Source organism: Camelus bactrianus, chromosome 1, assembly GCF_048773025.1.
Source record: "Camelus bactrianus isolate YW-2024 breed Bactrian camel chromosome 1, ASM4877302v1, whole genome shotgun sequence".
In the NCBI taxonomy this organism is placed as follows: Eukaryota; Metazoa; Chordata; class Mammalia; order Artiodactyla; family Camelidae; genus Camelus; species Camelus bactrianus.
In genome coordinates this window covers 113295658-113314166 of record NC_133539.1, presented here as the reverse complement: position 1 = coordinate 113314166, position 18509 = coordinate 113295658, and the positions used below count along the sequence as shown (strand labels likewise).

The 18509-nt window shown below is 37.9% G+C and overlaps 1 long non-coding RNA gene across 1 annotated transcript in view; it reads left to right on the top strand.

Moving 5' to 3' along the window:
- LOC141578795 (uncharacterized) overlaps positions 1–9857 on the top strand; it is a 28188-nt gene extending 18331 nt beyond the window's left edge. The window contains exon 2 of the long non-coding RNA XR_012509465.1: positions 8405–9857. This is a non-coding gene — a long non-coding RNA (uncharacterized LOC141578795). The remainder of the gene's footprint in view (positions 1–8404) is intronic.
- The last annotated feature ends 8652 nt before the right edge of the window (positions 9858–18509 follow it).

Below are 18509 nucleotides of genomic sequence, written 5' to 3'. Positions count from 1 at the left end.
TTAAAAGGTGTATAAGATTGAATTATAACAGAAGGTAGTCAATTGAATTATGGTATTTATTAGTACATTAAAAAAAAAAACCTAGACAGTGAATAAAATGTTTATGCTGAAGGGTCAGTAGAATCACAAAAGAAAGGAGAGGAAGAGAATGAAAAGCAAGGCAGTAAACAAGAAATCAGTCTCTTTATTTCCAAGCCAGGTGGGCCAGTTAGAAAAAAAAGTTGCTTTTAGTTTTTTTGACATCATTCTTGATTCAACTCAATGCAACATGTATTTGGTTTCATGCTAGTTACTAACGGGATGAAAAAAGATGACGAAGACTGAAAGTGTTTGTCAACTTTGGAGGAAACAGATGCTTCTAATTATTTATTACAACCAGCAGAATAAAATGAATGACTTCCACCTTGACTTGGGAGAAAAAAATTATGAACATTGAACTATAGTAAAAAGCACACGAAAGAAATGCTATGGGAGAGGCACAAAGAAGCTCCCACAGGAGACACAGGGCTAATGAATTCTGAATTGAGGAGCCAGGCAGCTTTCACAGATGGGAAAGGGTTTGGAATATATTGCAGGTTGAGTAGGTCTTGGAGAGTTGGACAAGGTAGAAAGGCTATTCCAGGGAAGGTACGGAATGAAGGATGTGCCAGGCATTTATAAGAAACATCAATATTCTTGAGTGATTGGAGCCAATGAGAGATACTGTTGCTGCCCTGCCCAGAGCCCCTTTGAAGGTCATCCCTGTCTCAGCTATAATGAGATCACAGCTCTGCCCCCTTCCAGAAAACTGTCCTCAGGTGACGGAAACCACCTCAACAGAGAACTTATATACTCCCCTTGCCCCATCTTCAGTCCACAGACAGTGACTGACTGGCATCAAGTACAAAAGAGCAACCCCTTCTGCCTCAAGGTGGGACTAATGGTGAACTTCCTGTCCAGAGCAACCTGGAGATCAGGTTGAGGCTAGACTCCAGCTAGGACCACATGCTTGCTTGCTTCCTTCCCTTCACCTTCCTACTTTCCTTGATTCCTTTATCCTCCCCAAGTAAGATGCATCTGCCTGAAGCCCTGTCTCAGCCACTGCTTATAGGCAGTCAGAGCTGGGGTGAATTGAGTTGGAAAGTGGATGGAAACAGCTGGGGAGGATCTCGAATGCCAGGCTAGGTTTAGATCTTACTGTCCATGCAGTAGGGAACCGACCCCTGAAGGTTTTTGAATAGGAGGAGCCATTGTTCTTTAGCAAGATAAGTTTGATAGCAATTTATATGAAAATGAGGTGAAAACACTGCAGAAGTAGAATTTTTAAGACTTTGTAAATGATTGGATGTGAGAGAGGAGGTAGAAAGAGGGAAGAAAAGAGGATGTTGAGATTTCTAGTAAGAGCTGTTGACGGTGAGGTGCCAGAGGAAAACCAGCATGAAGGCGTCCAGCAAGCAGTTGAAAATTCAACTTGTAGCTTAAGGTCTGGATTGGGGTATGTGTTCAGGAATCACCACTCATTAAACGAATAAATAGTTATTAAGCACCTCTGTCTTTTACCCACACAAAGGCAAATCAGACATTGTCTGGGGAGGACACAGAGATGTTACAAATATTTCCGTACAAGTGGTTAATTGTTGTAATATACTGGATACAACAGTGGTTGGATAATTTATTAAAACCAATAGACAGTTCACGTAAGAGGTATAAGCCGAATAGCCAAAATCAGTGGTCTCCTCCTATACTTGTAATAAGTGAAAATGAAAGTGAAAATCAGCCTAGTCACATTGACCACAGAAAGCACCAAATATCTAAGGCTCAATATAAGGTACAAGAACTTTCTGGGGGGAAAAAAGCAACTATGACATTACAGAGAGGTGTAGAGATCTGAATAAACACACAGGCAAACCATGCTCCTAGTTCGGAAGACCAGTATCATCTGCTCAGTCTCTCAAATCCAATGATATTCCAATGGAACTCCAATGGAATTTTGGAAGATCTTGTCAAACTGCCAAAAACAAACACACAGACACAAGACAAGGACAAACTTTGTGAGAATAGACAAGAATATTTTGAAAAATAAGAATATATATATACACACATTTATTTATTGAAGTATAGTCAGTTTACAATGTTGTGTCAGTTTCTGGTGTACAGCACAAACCTTCAGTCATATATAAACACACACATATTCATTTCCATATCCTTTTTCACCATAAGTTACTACAAGATATTGAATATAGTTTCCTCTGCTATACAGTATGAACTTGTTGCCTATATTCTGTATATAAAAGATGCCTTTTTAAACAGGTATGAAATCTAGACTCCATGAAGAAAGTGATTGTAGATTTGATAGAATTTATAATTCTGTACTGTTATAAACTAATACAAAAGAAAAGCAACGAAATGTATCCAGTAGACCAATAGTATTGCTAATAATTAAAGAGCTCCTACACAGCAATGAAAATATACTTTATCAAGTGGGCAAATGATAAGAGCAGGTCAAAAATATAAATGGCCAATAAACACGTGGAAAGAAACTCAGTTTCACTCATAATTACAGAACTGAGGGTTAAAACAGATACCATGTTTTTCCATCAAAATGACACTTTGTCAAACCTATTTAGAATTAGTACTTTGTTGAATGTATTATAAACACACATCCTTTCACTCATTTGTCACTTGTCATTTGACTTTGTTTACTGGTTTTTTTTTGCCTGAAAAAATGATTAAGTGTTCTGTGTTTTTTTTTCACCAAATAAAACAAACTTTGCCTGTGTGGCTTCTGGATTTTCATCTGCTTTCTTCTAGGTATTTTAAAGTCTTATTAAAAAAAATTAAATTTGTTATTGTTCTAGAATTAATTTTATTGTAAGGAATTAAGCAGTGATCAAGTTAATTTTCCAACCATCAGTCTGTTTTCAAATACCTTTTATTAAATAATTCATCTTTACTCCATTAGCTAACATTTCCATCTTTATCAAAGACAAAATCGCCTTACTCATTTGGATCTATTTCTGGATTCTGTTTCATTGCTGTGTCTGTTCCCTCCACTATCACTTTAAATATTATGATTTTAAAGATTTTTAAATGCTGACAGTGCTTGTCTTTTCTCATTACTCCTGTCTTTTCAGGTTTCTCTTAGCTATTCTCACATATTCATTCCTGTCCAAATGAATGTCAGAGTTAATCCAATATTTTTATTTTTAAAATTAAAAAAATTAACTTCTTTTTTCTCAGCTTTTAAAAATATATTGATAAATAAAAATGACATATTTAAGGTGCACAATGTGATGATATTATGCAAATATACATACATTGTGAAACATTTACCACAATCTCATGAACACACACATCACTTCACATACTTTCTTTTTTATTTTTTGTGATGAGGATGCTTAAGATTTACTCTCTTAGCAAATTTCAAGTTTGCAATGTAGTATCATTAACTATAGTCCCTGTGTTGTACCTTAGAGCCTCAGAACTTACTCATCTTATAGCTGAAGATTTGTACTCTGACCAATATCTCCCCATCTCCCTCACTCATAGCCCCTGGTAACCACCATTCTAGTCTGTTTCTGTGAATGAGGCTTTTCCCTGCCACATATAAGTGGGATTATATGGTATTTGTTTTTCTCCTGCTGGCTTATTTAGCACAATGTCCTCTGGGTTCATCCGTGTTGTCACAAATGCATGATTTTCTTCTTTTTAAGGCAGGACAATATTCCATTACAAGTATATTTCACATTTTCTCTATCCCTTTGTCCATCCACAGACACTTAGTTTGTTTCAACATCTTGGCTATTGTGAATAATGCCGTAATGAACAGGGGAGTGCAGCGATCCCTTCAGGATGCTGATTGTCTTTCCTTTCAGAAATAAACCTGGGAGTGGGATTGCTGAATCACATGGTAGTTCTTCTTTAATTGTTTGAGGAATCCCTAAATTGTTTTTCATAGTAGCTCTGCCAATTTACATTCCCATCAGCAGCGTACAAGGGTTCCCTTTTTTTCTGCATCCTTGCCAACATTTGTGATCTCTAGACTTTTTGATAACAGCTATCCTAACAGGTATGAGGTAATATCTCATTGAGGTTTTGCTTTGTATTTTCCTGATGATTAGTGACGTTGGCCACCTTTTCATGTACTTGCTGGCCATTTGTAGGTCTTTGGAAAAATATGTATTCAGACTCTGCCCATTTTTCAATCAGGTTACAGCTGACCCTGGAAACAATAAGGGGATTAGGGGCACAGATTCCCTCACAGCTGAAAATGTGGGTTGAATTGTGCAGTTGGTCCTCCATATTCTCAGTTCTGTATCCTCAGATTCAGCCAACCGTGGATTGTTAGTACTGTCGTCGTATTTATTTTTAAAAAATCAGAGTATAAGTGGACCTGTGCAGTTTAAACCTGAAGTGGGAGGAAAGGGGGCAGGGCACAACCACTGAAGGAATGACGCAGCAACTGAGGACAGGACAGACTGGTCGGAACCAAGATGGCAGAAGATTTGACTTCCAGTTGACCTTGAGCCTCAAGGCACAGCCACAGGGCCAGGACAGTTCCCAGGCTGACCATAAAAGGTCCAAAAGTGGGTGGGGGCCCAATTCCTGGGAATCCCACCCCCTTCCCCAAAGTAGTTGGAATAATCCTCCTGCTCATTAGCATATGAAATTACCAAGCCTATAGAAACTAACAACTCCCCACCTCGTGGTCACTCTCTCTTGCCTTCTGAGATGGCCCGCACCCTGTCTACGGAGTGTGTGTCTCCTAAGCCATTTTCCCTCCTGAGTGAGACAGATCCCACTCTCTATGAAGTGTGTATCTCTCTAAATAAACTTGCTTTCACTTTATCATGTCTTGTTTTTGAATCCTTTCCTGCGAGAGGCAGGAATCTATTCTCCCACAACAAACCCATGTCGTTCAAGGGTCAACTGTATGTATTTTGTTATTAAGTTGTTACTAACCCCCTATCAGATATCCAGTTTGCACATCCAGTATTTTTAAAGCCCTGCTCCTCCCAATCCTAAACTTTTTTGTAGTTTTCATGGTGATCCCATCAAATTTAGAAATTCATTTATTAAGATTCCTTTACATTTTTGACATTTTCTATCCAATATCAAGATATACATTTTAAGTTTATTCATCACCTTTATGCCTCTCAGCAGAATCTTAAAACTCTCTTTTCTTCTCTTTTTTGGGGTGTGTATATGTTCTGCACAAGTCATTTGAAATTTATGCATGGCTTCTGCTACTATAGATAGTACTCTTAAATCCATTATGCTATCTCGTTATTGTTTGTATAAAAAAAGCTGCTGACTTTTATAAAATTATCTTGTAACTAATTTACTAGCTTCTTACCTGGCTTTTATCAGACACAGGTTCTGCTTTTTTCGATTTTTAACATGAGAATTGTTCAACCTTCAAAGATCGGATAAATCCAGTCTATTTAAATGGTTCCAAAACAAAAAGAAGAAACACTTCCAAATTCCATTCACAAAGCCAGCAAACAGTATTTCATAGATGTCTCCTTCAAAGGAAACCACAGATCAGCCTTGTTAGTGAAAAATTATGCAAAAATACTGAATAAAATCTTTTTAAAAATATTCTCCTTCTGTTGATAATCTTAAATTTTCCGTGCATACTGGGAAATCCTCTGCAAGGAGCTAAGTTTACTTTAGTTTTTGTGTTGATACCTTATACCTTATCTTTCCCTTCCCTAAATGCATTGTTTGGTATCTTGCAAACAAGAGTAGGCTGAAAATTTTTTGTTTGTTTCCCTTGTCAACGGTATTTTTTTCTCTCTCTTTTTTTTTTTTTTTTTTTTTTTTTGCTATTAAGCACAATGCTGAAATGAAATTAGTATCAGGTCTAGAAAGTACCACTTGCTCCTATTTTTGCTCAAAGGTCTAGTTTGGCATTATTTGAAGCAATAATTAAAATTTATCCTTGTCCTACTAATATGCTATTTTAATTCAGTAAAGTTTTTAATATGAAATCATTCTTACAGTCTTATCTACCATTTTTATTTTTCTGCTAAATTATGTTTGCTTATACTTTATTTAGTATTTTTGCATAATTTGCACAAGTGAGATTGATTTTTGTTGTTGTTGTTGAGATATCTGTCTGGTTTCTTATCAGTATTTTGCTGATTTAAAAAAAAAAAGTATTTTAAAGGGTTCTTCTTTATGTTTTGGAGCAACGCAAATAGCCAAGTTTTACCTAACTTTCAAAGGTTGAAAGAATTTCTCTCCCCTCAACTCCTTCTTAAAAACCTATACCTGAAGGAATTCCGGCAGAAAGCCCACTGAAGTTGGCATGGTTTGACTAGATGTGGACTTTTCACTGATTTTTCTTCTCTTTTTAGTCTTCTAAATTTGGGGAAATCTTGAAACACATTTTGTATTAAATATAAAAGAAGGAGAGGAAGGGGTGGGGAGTCACTCTGTATAGGATGAATGGCAGTTATTAAGACTGTCAGCAGGAAGATTATGCAGGCAGCTTTGTGAAAGTCCAGGAAAAAAATGATAAGGACACAGGACATAGCAACAGCCAAAGAGGAGAGGGTGAAGAGTTGATAGTTAAAGACTTAAGGCTGGATGAATTAGCAGAGGGAGAAACCGCAGAGATAAGACGGCAGAGCTGTAGTGAGAACCTTAAGAGAATGCCAAGCGCTTCAAAGGCACTGACAGTTATGTGTGGAATGTCTGAGGAAAGACACTCAAGGAACGTGTGCCTAGAAACTCAGGTCTCAGCAAAGCACACAGGAAACATCTACAGAGAAACTGGAAGAAAAGGGAGAGGACACACTGGCCTGAGCCAAGAGTGAAGGCAGCTTCCAGAAAAAGGAGACGGTCGTCTGGGAGACTTGGTGCGTGGAGGTCTGTTAGAACACCAGGATTGCGGGCATCTTTTGAGAGAGCACTTTGAAGAGAACGGTGGGGAACCAAAGTATGTGGAAAAGGGGAATGGTTTTCAAAATAAATTAAGTGAAGGGAACCAGAGACTTACATGGTAACTTAAGTGGTGTCTGGGTGGAGGGAAGGTTTTCCACAAAGGGAAGGAATTGGAACACAGGGGATGTGCAGCCCCACATTGTTGGCTAAGTAGACTAGCTTCTTGTTGCTCTGGATTTTTTGGCCGCCATAATTGCTGATCAGAAAGTAATTTATTTCACTACTGCACTGGATCTAGCTGAATTAGTAAGCTGACCTGAATAACTCAAGAATACATTTTTTTCATAATCTAAGAAAAGGACTCCATGTTGGTCTGAAATATCAGGGTGTGAATGAAAAATATTGCCAGCCCTATCAGTAAACAAAGGATGCTGTGACCATCAGCCGCTACCACTGCCCTGACAGTGAGCGGAGGGAACTCAGGATGGAGACAAGCAGGCAGCCGGGCCTCTACTGCCACCCCCAACAGTGCCCCCTGAGGGAACTCAGGGGAAAGAACAGGACACCGGCCCTAGACAGCTAGGTGCATGTCGAAGGAATGATTTCAATGAGCCCAGACCTTTGCACCTTCCCATACATAGAAAAGTACTTAATTTCGTAACTGGAGATATCCGGTTTTCTTTATTTAACAGTAATTTTTTGATGTTCCAACTACCTGGTTTTTGTGGCAAAACTCCTATATACCCTGGCTCTTTCCCTGCCTCTTTGGAGCAGTCCCTCAGAGCGATCTGAGAGGTCCCCTGGGCTTGGGTCCTCAGAAAGTCTGCCGAATAAAACATAACTCTCAGCTTGCAGGTTCTGCATATTTTGGGGGTAAACAAGGGAAATGGTCTTTTGAGCATCATAGCGTTCTGACTGTAAGCGGTCTATTTACTGGTGAACTCTTTATTTCTGTTTTTCTCTTTCTCCTTAGCAGTGCGGCCGTGGAAAGTTTACGTTAATGCCTCCAAAACAAATAGAACATTGCATACCTTGAGGTTGAGCGTTCACTTTTCTTATTGAGAAGGAAAATCGAAAAGAGGCCAGCTGCTTTGTTCTTGGAGAGTCACACTCCCCAGCAACTGTGTGCAAAGCTGCTTTTTGCCAATTCGCAGGACTTCTCTTGGCCTCTCATTCTGAAAGTGTCCCGTCTTTGGAAGTGGCATGGATGTCACTTGGGGAAGTGCAGCCGTGGTCACTGACCTTGCATTTTTAAGCGATGTTTCCCGGTGAAGGCGATTCCATATTTTTGATAGAAAATACTACCAGTATCATATATGTTTCACGCCTGGGGCTTCCTGAAATAAGATACGTAGTGCAAGCATATTCACAGTGGTTTCATACAGGGTGACAGGCTAACTTTCTTTGGGAAAACAACAACTTAAAGCCATAGGATATAATCATCTACAAAACATCATTTGGATTATGCAGAAAACAGCTGCTGGGGTTTGTGAGGACCTGAAACTATTCCCATGCAGGCTTGTTCCTTTCCTAGGTGTTGTCAAAGCAAGCCAAGGGCTTCCTGGGAGACAGTTTGGCAGGGTCGACATTCTTCTGACGCAGAATCCGGCAGTCACACCCCTTGGTGTTTACCCAAAGGAACAGAGAACTTAAATCCACACACACAAAACCCTGCACCCAGGTTATTACAGCAGATTTATTCATCATCGCCGAAAGCTAGAAGCAACCAAACATCCTTCAGAAGGTGACTAAGCTGTGGCATCTCCAGACAAAGGAATATTACTGCGTGCTAAAAAGAAATGGACCATCAAGACATGAGAAGACATAGAGGAAACTTAATAATGCATATTCCTAAGTGAAAGAAGCCAGTTTGAAAAGGTGACATACCATTTGATTCCCACTACATGACATTCAGGAAAAGACAAAACTAAGGAGACAGTAAAAAAAGTTCAGTGGTGGCCGGGGATTGGAGGGCAGAGGAAGGGGCGCATAGGCAGAGCACAGAGGACTTTTAGGGCAGAAAATAGCCTGTGTGGTTCCATAACAATGGATTTATGTCAGTATACGTTGGTCCAAAGCATAGAATGGGCGACATCAGAAGTGAACCCCAGTGTAACTGGGTGATTATTTTGTGACAATGTAGGCTCATCAGTTACAGCAAATGTGCCACCCTGGTGGCGAATGCCGATGATGGGGGAGACAAGGGGTCCAGGGGAAATCTCTGTATCTGCCCATCAAACTTGCTGTGCCCTTAAGTTGCCTTAAAAAACAAAGTCTTAGTTAAAAAAAACCCAACAAATTGTAATATTTTACCAGTAGTCTGATCTTTAGAATAAATATGCAGAAACTTCTGTTGTCTTAAGTCATCCCAGCTTGTGGTAATTTGTTACAGCAGCCCCTAGGAAACTGTCAGATGACATAACATAATGCACATATTTTAAAAGCCATGACAAATGTCCAAATATTGAGAAGTGAGTTAGTTAATTGTGGTATATCAATAAAATATTTTATTGCCTATAAATCTGACAAATATATGGACTTCAGAGAGACACAGAAAACTCTTTGCTAAGTAATAAACAGCAGTCAATGACTGGGACATTGTGCTGTACACCAGAAACTGACACATTGTAACTGACTACACTTCAATAAAAAAGTTTTTTTAATAAAAAAAAATGTACAGACCTCTAGAAAGTCTAAGCCATCAAAAATAAGTATTTCCTACATCAGAGAAGACTCTCTTTTCAATACACTCATTAATTTGCCATTTATAATCTACCTGAAAGTCTATTTCTCTATTCTTAAGAATAAAGAGTTTTAAGGAAAAAAAAAGCAGCAATCACATGGTATGTACACAATACTTACAAACATATAAGAACCACGTATATGCAACAATAAAGGTTTAGAAAAAATCTTTATTCTTACATAATTGGTGCAAGATGGTGAAAGATTTCTTGTTTATTGATTCTTTTAATAAAATTTTAAACTCATTGTTTAACTCACTGGTTTTAAATTTTTATATTTGACACATCAAACATAATTTAAATAAAAATTTAAAAACAATGAGTTACAAAAATAGTTTGACTTTGGAGTCACCTATAACTGACTTAAACTGAGATTTGAGCCAAATTTGGTTTATGCATATAGATTAATTAATTTTCCCCTTTGTGGTGCTTTTAAGCCTAAACTAGTAGTAGCATATATTGTAAAATGACACAAGTGGTCCTTTAAGGAATTAGGATTTGTGGGAAACTTCAAGATCTATAGATTACATTGACTCTTGAAAATGCTGAAAGTCCTGCTAACTGGGGCTAACACAGAGTGAAAAACAACAGTCATGCCAGGCAACTTAGGAGCCAATAGACACAGAAGCTGACGACGACTCTTCTTGTTTTTGTAGACTCTAAGCTATAATTAATACTTCAAGCTCACAGAATACGCGGGATTGGAGGGTTTGGCTTCTGGAGAAATATTTGTAGTGAAAGTTAAGAAGTTGGTGAAACAGCTTATTAAACTAGCCCATCCCATATAAATACTGTAGTCCATGTAGTGATGAAATCGTGCTGGAAGCCTCCAAGAGCGCCTTCAGACCAGAGTCAAGTTTCCATTGTACAACTGTAGCTGGCTGTTTTTCAAGCCAGCTGACCTCTTACTTTATGTGGGTAAAAAAATAAACAACCAAAATGTCCGTCTATCTATGAGGTTGTTTTTCGAAATTAGTTTGTCATGTTGGTTAGTCTTAGAGGTATCGATGAGTGGCCAGAGTGGAAGCGTTAAAATACAAGCCAATGCCATAAGGAATCCTTGCAATGTTGACCAAACCCACGTGAAACACAGCTGCCATCTGTCTAAAGAGCAAAACAGGAAGTCATTCTCTGAAGGAATAACTTCCCTCTAAGGGAACCGCCCATGAAGAATCATTTTACATGGTAATTTATATTTCCTGTACAAAACCACCAGCATTTAAAGCAACAAAACACCTTGTGAATTTTCTAAAAAGATTTTTCTTCTTATCAGACCACTGGAAGAAGATGGATGTTTGATAGATCACCATACAAATAATCAAACCATCTACTTCACAATCTTCCAAGATAATGCTATCCATGAGAGAAATAATGCAAGCAAAGGGTATGCCCCAGATATGGTCTTCCCTCCCCACTGGGAGGGAGTCTTCCAAATGGCAGTGCAACCATCTCTTCTTGGTAAAATCTCCCCTTAGAGACTGAGGAAATGAAAGCACAGAAAGAATAAATAAAGCACCACCAGAGTAGAAGGGAAAAAGTATTCATACATTTTCTAAACTTCGGGTGAAAACCATGGTCCTCAAACTTCCCAGTCCTTAGGGTGATTTAGACTCTGGACAATTCTTGGTGGGCACATCTCTCTGGGAGCCCTTGCAGGAATTGTTTGGCCTTATAGGCATTGGAAGGAGGTCCATGAATGGAAAGTTTTGGATCTGAATGTTAACAAGCCTCCCTCCAAAGAAAGACAGTTCTGAGTCATCAAAGGGACATTTTCTAAGCAGAGATGCAATCTTAAAATTAGGGCTGTTGATGTGAGAATGTACAATTGTATTTTTCATTTGAATCGCTCTAAAAAAATCCCTTCAGGCCTCGTACCTAATGTTAAGATGATTGTTATGTTCCCAGTGTTATTTTTCACTTTTCCCAAATAAGCGCGACGCTCCTAAGAATACAAAGAAAAAGAAAAGAAGGCAATTGCCCACACCTGCCCAGATGCCTGTTGTGCGATGACCTCACTTCACTGATCATTTTTCCCACTTGAGGTGCTACTGCCACAGTGATGTCACCCCTGCAGGTGACACTAACCAAGACTTTAAGAATATGTTTCTCTATGAGCAAGGATTTTTTTGATTCCCAGCAGAGCTTATTTGAGACAGACAATTTCTAGACCTTTACATATTCTCCCACTGGAGCATGAAAAGTGGGCGATTTCCTGTTAGGATTTTGTAACCTGAGGAATTTTATTCTTTTCCTTTATTGGCAATTTCTGGGGAAGATGATTCTGAAACACATTTTGCTGATTATCTAAGAACTATTAATTTCAGGTATGAAAATTCCAAATGACATTTATTGACAGCTAAGGCTCTGTCTGAGGTTCATGGAGCTTTAATAATGTCTACTTTGTCCAACAGCCCATGAGGGGATAAGAGGTGGTACACTCGCATAGACTCCTGACAAAGAAGTCAATTTAAGTGAGATGACACCACTGACGACACTTGTACCACCTCAGAGGATTTAATTCTCCTCATCTCCAGTGTTCAAACAGACCAAAATTACCATGTCAGTCAAAATTAAGAATCTCTCTGTTCTCTTAGTCTACATAACTCTTCAACAACAAGCTCTTTTCACATTTTTGGCTGGCTCCACAAAGCGAAATGTACTTAATGAACTGGGGACTGACCAGATGATTCTGGTCCCAAACTCTGCATATCTTTAGTACAGCGAGCACTAGAGACAGGCCACCAACAGAATATATCTGAAAATAAACCACTGTCGAGTCCTAAGTAACTACTCTAAGTAGACTTTTTGAGGTGAGGAGACACAGAGCTGGTCCAGGCTAATATTCTCACATTGCATGTGAGGAATTGCAAGTTCATCATTAGCTGGTTCTATCCAGTGATGATGATGATGATGATGATGATGATGAGGAGGACGATGATAATGATGATGGTGATGATGGTGATGATAATGGTGATGATGATGATGATGGTGATGATGATGATGATGGTGATGATGATGGTGATGATGATGATGACGTCAATTAACATCTACTGAGGGTCTGTACTGAACAACATGCTTTCCAGCCATTGTTTTATTTAACCCTTCCTCTAGCCTTGAGTGTGAATAATCTGCAACAGAAGGAGAGAACTGTCGGTTTAATTGTGATATATTTTACTCTACAGTTTAAACATGACTGAATTATTATTCAGCGAATCCTGAAAATGAAGCCAGATAGGGAAATATGTAATGAATGATCACTCACAGAACCAAACTTCTATGATTTCCTGCACAGCTGCTTTTGAGCGTCCAGGGTTCTGTGGAAATTTGACCTTGTACCAAATACTGAGGAAATGTGAACAGGCAACTTCTGAGCTAATTTTTATAAATGAAGAGTTCAGAAATGAATAATCACTACATCAAACTAATTTTAATTTACCTCCTTTCACCCGGTGCCACTCTTCTCCACTGACTAATGCACTGTTTGCTATTTAGATCTGGATGGGAATTTCACTAGTTAGATGGCTTATTTAACTGAATGCTGTCAAGAGTAGTTTTTCTATTGGATTGAATGTAATAAGTAGCAATAAAAGGAGTTTCAACTAGAGAGATGGTGACATACTGCTCATTAATACACATGGCAGGCACTCCCCTAATTACTCTCCAAGTATTATCTCATTTAATCTTCACAGCAACCTATGAGGTAAAAAAGATACTATGATCGCTGTTTTGTAGATGAGGAAACAAGAGTCTCATAGAACTTAAGTAAATAGCTCAGGGTCACAAAGCCAGTAAAATGTGGAGATTTGGCATTTGAAATCTGTTCTTTACTTCTGAGTCCTAACAACCTGTTTTAATGTTTATATTATTTATTGATTTTTATTGTTCTGGGATCTCAATAACTTCTCTGATGTCTTTGATAATGTCAGTACCAGTTTCTTTAGAGCTGTCATTTCCTCATACGGTCTCCATTTCTTCCAGTTTGCTCTTTTCTGGTTCTTTTTGTCTCTGGCTTTTATGTTACAGCAAAGGTTCTCAACTCTGGGTATAATAAAAGTCACCTAGGGGACTTTAAAAAAAATTACTGACACTTAGGACCAGTCAAATCTAAACCTCTGTTACTGGGACATGTTTCTTCAAAGTTTACCAGTTGAGTCTATGTTCAGATCAGGGGAAATCCTTAGATGTCTGTATATCTGTGTTTAAGAGTGGAAGACTAGAAGGCTGGTTGGAAAACTTAGGCCCAGATGGTTCTACTGGTGAATTCTACTGAACATTCAGGGAGGAAATATTACCAAATATTTGTGCACAAAAACTTACAGAAAATAGAGGATGATGGCTCTATTAAACTCATTTTCTGCGGTCAATATCACTTTGAGACTGAGGTCAAGCAAAAGCACTAAAAATACATCCATCCTTATATACCAGTAAGTGTTGTGAATACCCACACAGATTCTTAACAAATAGGTCCAGGAATGCGAAGTTCACTTAACATTTGAGAATCAATCAATATAATTCACTTAATAAAGGAGAAAAATGAGTGTAGAAAAATGTTTCAAAAATTCAATATTCATTCATGATAAAATATTAAATCAAATTAGAAAAAAGGGGACTGCCTCAATCAGATAAAGGGTATATATAAAAACGTACTGCTAATATTATATTTGGTGTTGAAAATTAAATGTGTTCTCCCTAAGATCAGAAACAAAGTGAGAATGCTGACTCTCAGGCCTTATATTCAACGTTGTACTGGAAGCCCTGGCTTTCAAAGTTAGCCAAGAAAGGAGATAAAATGCAAAAAGACCTGGAAATAAGTAAAACTGGCTCTATTTGAAAATGTCATGGCTGACTATGTAGAATATGCTACGGAATCTCCAAACAACTACTGTCTACAGCTAGGAAACAAATTTAGAAAGGTTACAGGGTAAAAGGTCATTTTTTATATACTAAAAGCTAACTGTAAGTGCTTAGCATAAGAGTGGGGCTGGTCAACGTTCAGTTTCAGTAGAGGGTGGTCTACTTGGCTGTTTACTGGGACATCCCAATGTAAATATTTTATATCCTTACTTTTGGTTGGCTGATTTCTCAGAGAAGAGTTTTCTGTTCTGAAGGTTGGGACTTCCAGCATTCAGTAGGCATATTTTCACTTAATCCCTGTTTTTTTGGTTCAAAGATTATACTCTCAACTGCGCCTGGCATCCCTGCTACAAAGACCTTTCGTCTAACCTCTCTTAAGAATAAATTTATAGTCTTCTGCTAGAACCAGGGAGGGGCTCTCACTCCCCAGCACAGAGTGGTGGAGTCTCTGGGAACTGCTGATGTCTTTACCCAGGCATTTAAATTTCAAGCCTCTGTCTCCCTCACCCTGTTCCAGAAGCACCTGTTGCTATCAGCGTCTGAGTCCTCTGAGAATTCTGGGGTGGGGATGAAATCGGTTCTCAGTGTTCCCCGTTGCCAGCTTGGGCTTCAGTCCTGCTAAATTAATCACTGCTCACCCATCTGCTTCCCCACTTACAATATTTTTATTCTTCCTCTCTCTTCTCCTGTTCTCCCAACCATTTATGTCTTTTTAAGAAACCTCTTCACCATCGTCTTCCTAAAGGACAACATGGACACTTCCAGTGAAACTGAAATTCAAGATCACAGACTGATTTAAAGAAATGACCTATGTTATAAACAATTAAGTTGTCTTATTACCTTATAGTAATACTTTATACATACATAAGGAAAGAATAATCAAGCACCTTATTTGTAGATTTTAAAGTAACAAATGCTTCACATGGAAAATTCCATATCGAACCAGACAGTTTTATTATCTAGAGGGGAAAAAAAAATACGATTAAAAAAACCCGAAAAGAATTTCTGGTTTGCCCAATATGAATGAGGTATTTTTCACTTCATTCTGCCTCTCACATAAGCCATGCATGTATAACTTATGTTTTCACAGTAGTTTGAAAGAAATTGGGTGTAAATGCAGCCAGGGTTCTGAGGAAGTAAAAAACTACATTTTAGAGGCAGTACTGATTAATTTAACAAGCCTTAAGTGATAACCGCGAGGCAGGCATTGTTCTGCTGCTGGGTTTAGAGAAGTAAACAAAATGGACCCAAATCCCTGGCCTTCTGAGGAGTCCATTCCAGTCAGTAGACTTCTGGGATTAAAACGGCACCAAAAAAAGCTCCCTCAGTAAATTCTGTGCAATAGAGTACCTGTCCTAACATCTGTGGGTATTTTTTTTATTATACTGCTATCTGTGGTTTTGATGTCTGCAGTGGGGAGATAAACAAATTGGGTTCTAATTTAATTAAGTTCTTTTGTGGTTGCTGTTACTGGTTCATTATAACATCTCCTTCTAAAGGTGACTTGAAATAGACTTCCAAGGTATGTACAACGTAACAAAGCAAGTTCAAGTATGTCAGAACACTGAAGCAGAGCAAGAATACAAATAGGAAAATAGAATAAAGCTAAGAGTGACAACAATGTCCCGAATGTAGGTAGAGAAGACCCATTCCTTACAGGCCCAGGCCACCCATTGTCCTCTATGGTTTTTGTTTTTTGTTTTTTTTTTGGTAGGCATTTTAAAGATAAAAACATTTCCCTAAGTCGAAGAATGAATCAGTGATCAGGTGGTACAAAAATATGGGAACTTCTCCTATGGAGCTTCGTGAAACAACCTTCCTTAGGAAATGGAACAAAACACTTCCTTACTGAAAAACACAGCAATGAGTTCCACTGGACTATCACTTTTACACTATGACTAGATTCCAACCATATTGGTACAAAGCAGAATTTAGTAAGAATTATTATACTAGGAGTCTAAATTAAGAAAATTCTAGAAAGCTCCACTACATGTTTATTTGAAAATATGTGAATTTTGCATTCACCATGAAGGTGTAAGAAATCTACTAATATTTGCAGTTGACAAAGTATTTTTCATAGGCATCCTCTACCAAGGCAACTTGCCAGCAGATATCAGCATGTTCATTTTAACACTGAGCGAATCATCCATATTAAATAAGTTACACAAGATCTCCTCACCAGGGAATGGGAAACCGATATTGGAATAAAGAATTTTTAATTCTAAATCTTGTCTTCTTAACAATATACCAATCTATTGTTTTGCTACACTTAGTTGACCAAGAAAGTGCTAACACACACAGTTGTTTATTTCTTTTAACTTTCTACAAACTGTTAAGAGCATAAAGTCCACTAATATTGAATAGACATTGATAAGGTGTACATGTAGCAACTATCCAAATCAAGATACAGAACATTTCCAGCAGCCCAGAAGGTTCTCTTGTGCCCTTTCTTGGTCAACATGTATTCTCCCAGAGGTAAACAATATTCTGGCTTATATTATTATTGATTAATTTGATCAGTTCTCGAATTTCATGGAAATGGATTCATACTGTGTATAGTCTTTTGTGTCTGGCTTACTTGCTCACTAAATGTCTGTGAGATTCATTTATAATGTGTATATCATAGCTGGGTCTTGTTCTTTTTTTAAAAACAGCTTTATTGACATCTATTCTACAAAAGATGAAATTTACCCATTTAAAGTACACAGTTCAGCATTTTCTAGTATATTCAAAGAGATATGCAACTATCACCAAATCTAATTTTAAACATTTTTAACATCCCCAAAGAAATCCCATACACATTAGCAGTCATTTCCCATTCCTGCCCATCCCTCTTTCCCTCCCAAACCTGCCCAGCCCTGAGCAACCACGAATCCACTTTCCATTTCTACAGATTTGCCTGATCTGAACATTTCACGTAAGTGAATTTATATAATACATGGTCCTTTACCACTGGCTTTTTTCACTTAGCATATACTTTTTTCAAGAATCGTATAATATCAGTGATTTTTATTGCTGAATAATAATATCACATTTTGTTTATGCATTTGTCATTTGATGGCCATTTGGGTTGTCTCTACATTTTGGCTATTATGAATAATGCTCCTTTGAACATGCTTGTTCAAGTTTTGTGTAGACATATATTCTCATTTCTTAGGGTCTATCCCTAGGAGGGCAATTGCTGGGTCATTATATATGATAGCATTTTGTGGAACTGCCAAACTGTTTTCCACAGTGGCTGCAGCATTATCCGTTCCCACCAACAATGTAGGAGAGTTCCAACTTCCCCACATCCTCCCCAACACTAGCTACTAGTCATCTTTTGGAGTGTCTCAGGCATAGTAGGTGTGTGGTAGCATCTTGCTGTGGTTTTGAAAAGAATGCATATTATGCTGCTTTGGGATGGAATGTTCAATATATATATATATATATATATATATATTTGTTAATTCAATCTGATCTAATGTATTAAGACCAGTGTCTTCTTACTGATTTTTTGTCTGAATGATCTGTCCATTAATGTAAGTGGGGTGTTCAAGTCCCCTACTAATATTGTGTTACTGTCAGTTTCTCTCTTTGTGGTTGTTACTATTTGCTGCATGTATTTAGATGCTCCCACTTTTGGTGCATATATATTTACAATTGTTGTATCTTCTACTTGGATTGATCCCTTTATAATATTCTTCTTTGTCTCTCTTTTGAAGTCTACTTTGTCTGATACAGTTATTGCTACCCCGACTTTCGTTTCATTTCCATTTGCATGGAATACTTGTTTCCATCCCCTCACTTTCAGTGTGTGTGTGCCTTTAGATCTGAAGTGAGTTTCTAATAGGCAGCACAAATATGAGTTTTACTTATTTTTTAATCCATTCAGCCACTCTGTGTCTTTTGATTAGAGCATTTATTCCATTTACATTTAAAGTAATTATTGATAGATATGTACTAATTTCCATATTTTGAATTATTTTGGTTTTGTTACTATAGTTCTTTTTTTTGTTCCTTTCTTCTTCTTTGCTCTCTGCCTTTGTGATTCGGTGCCTGTCT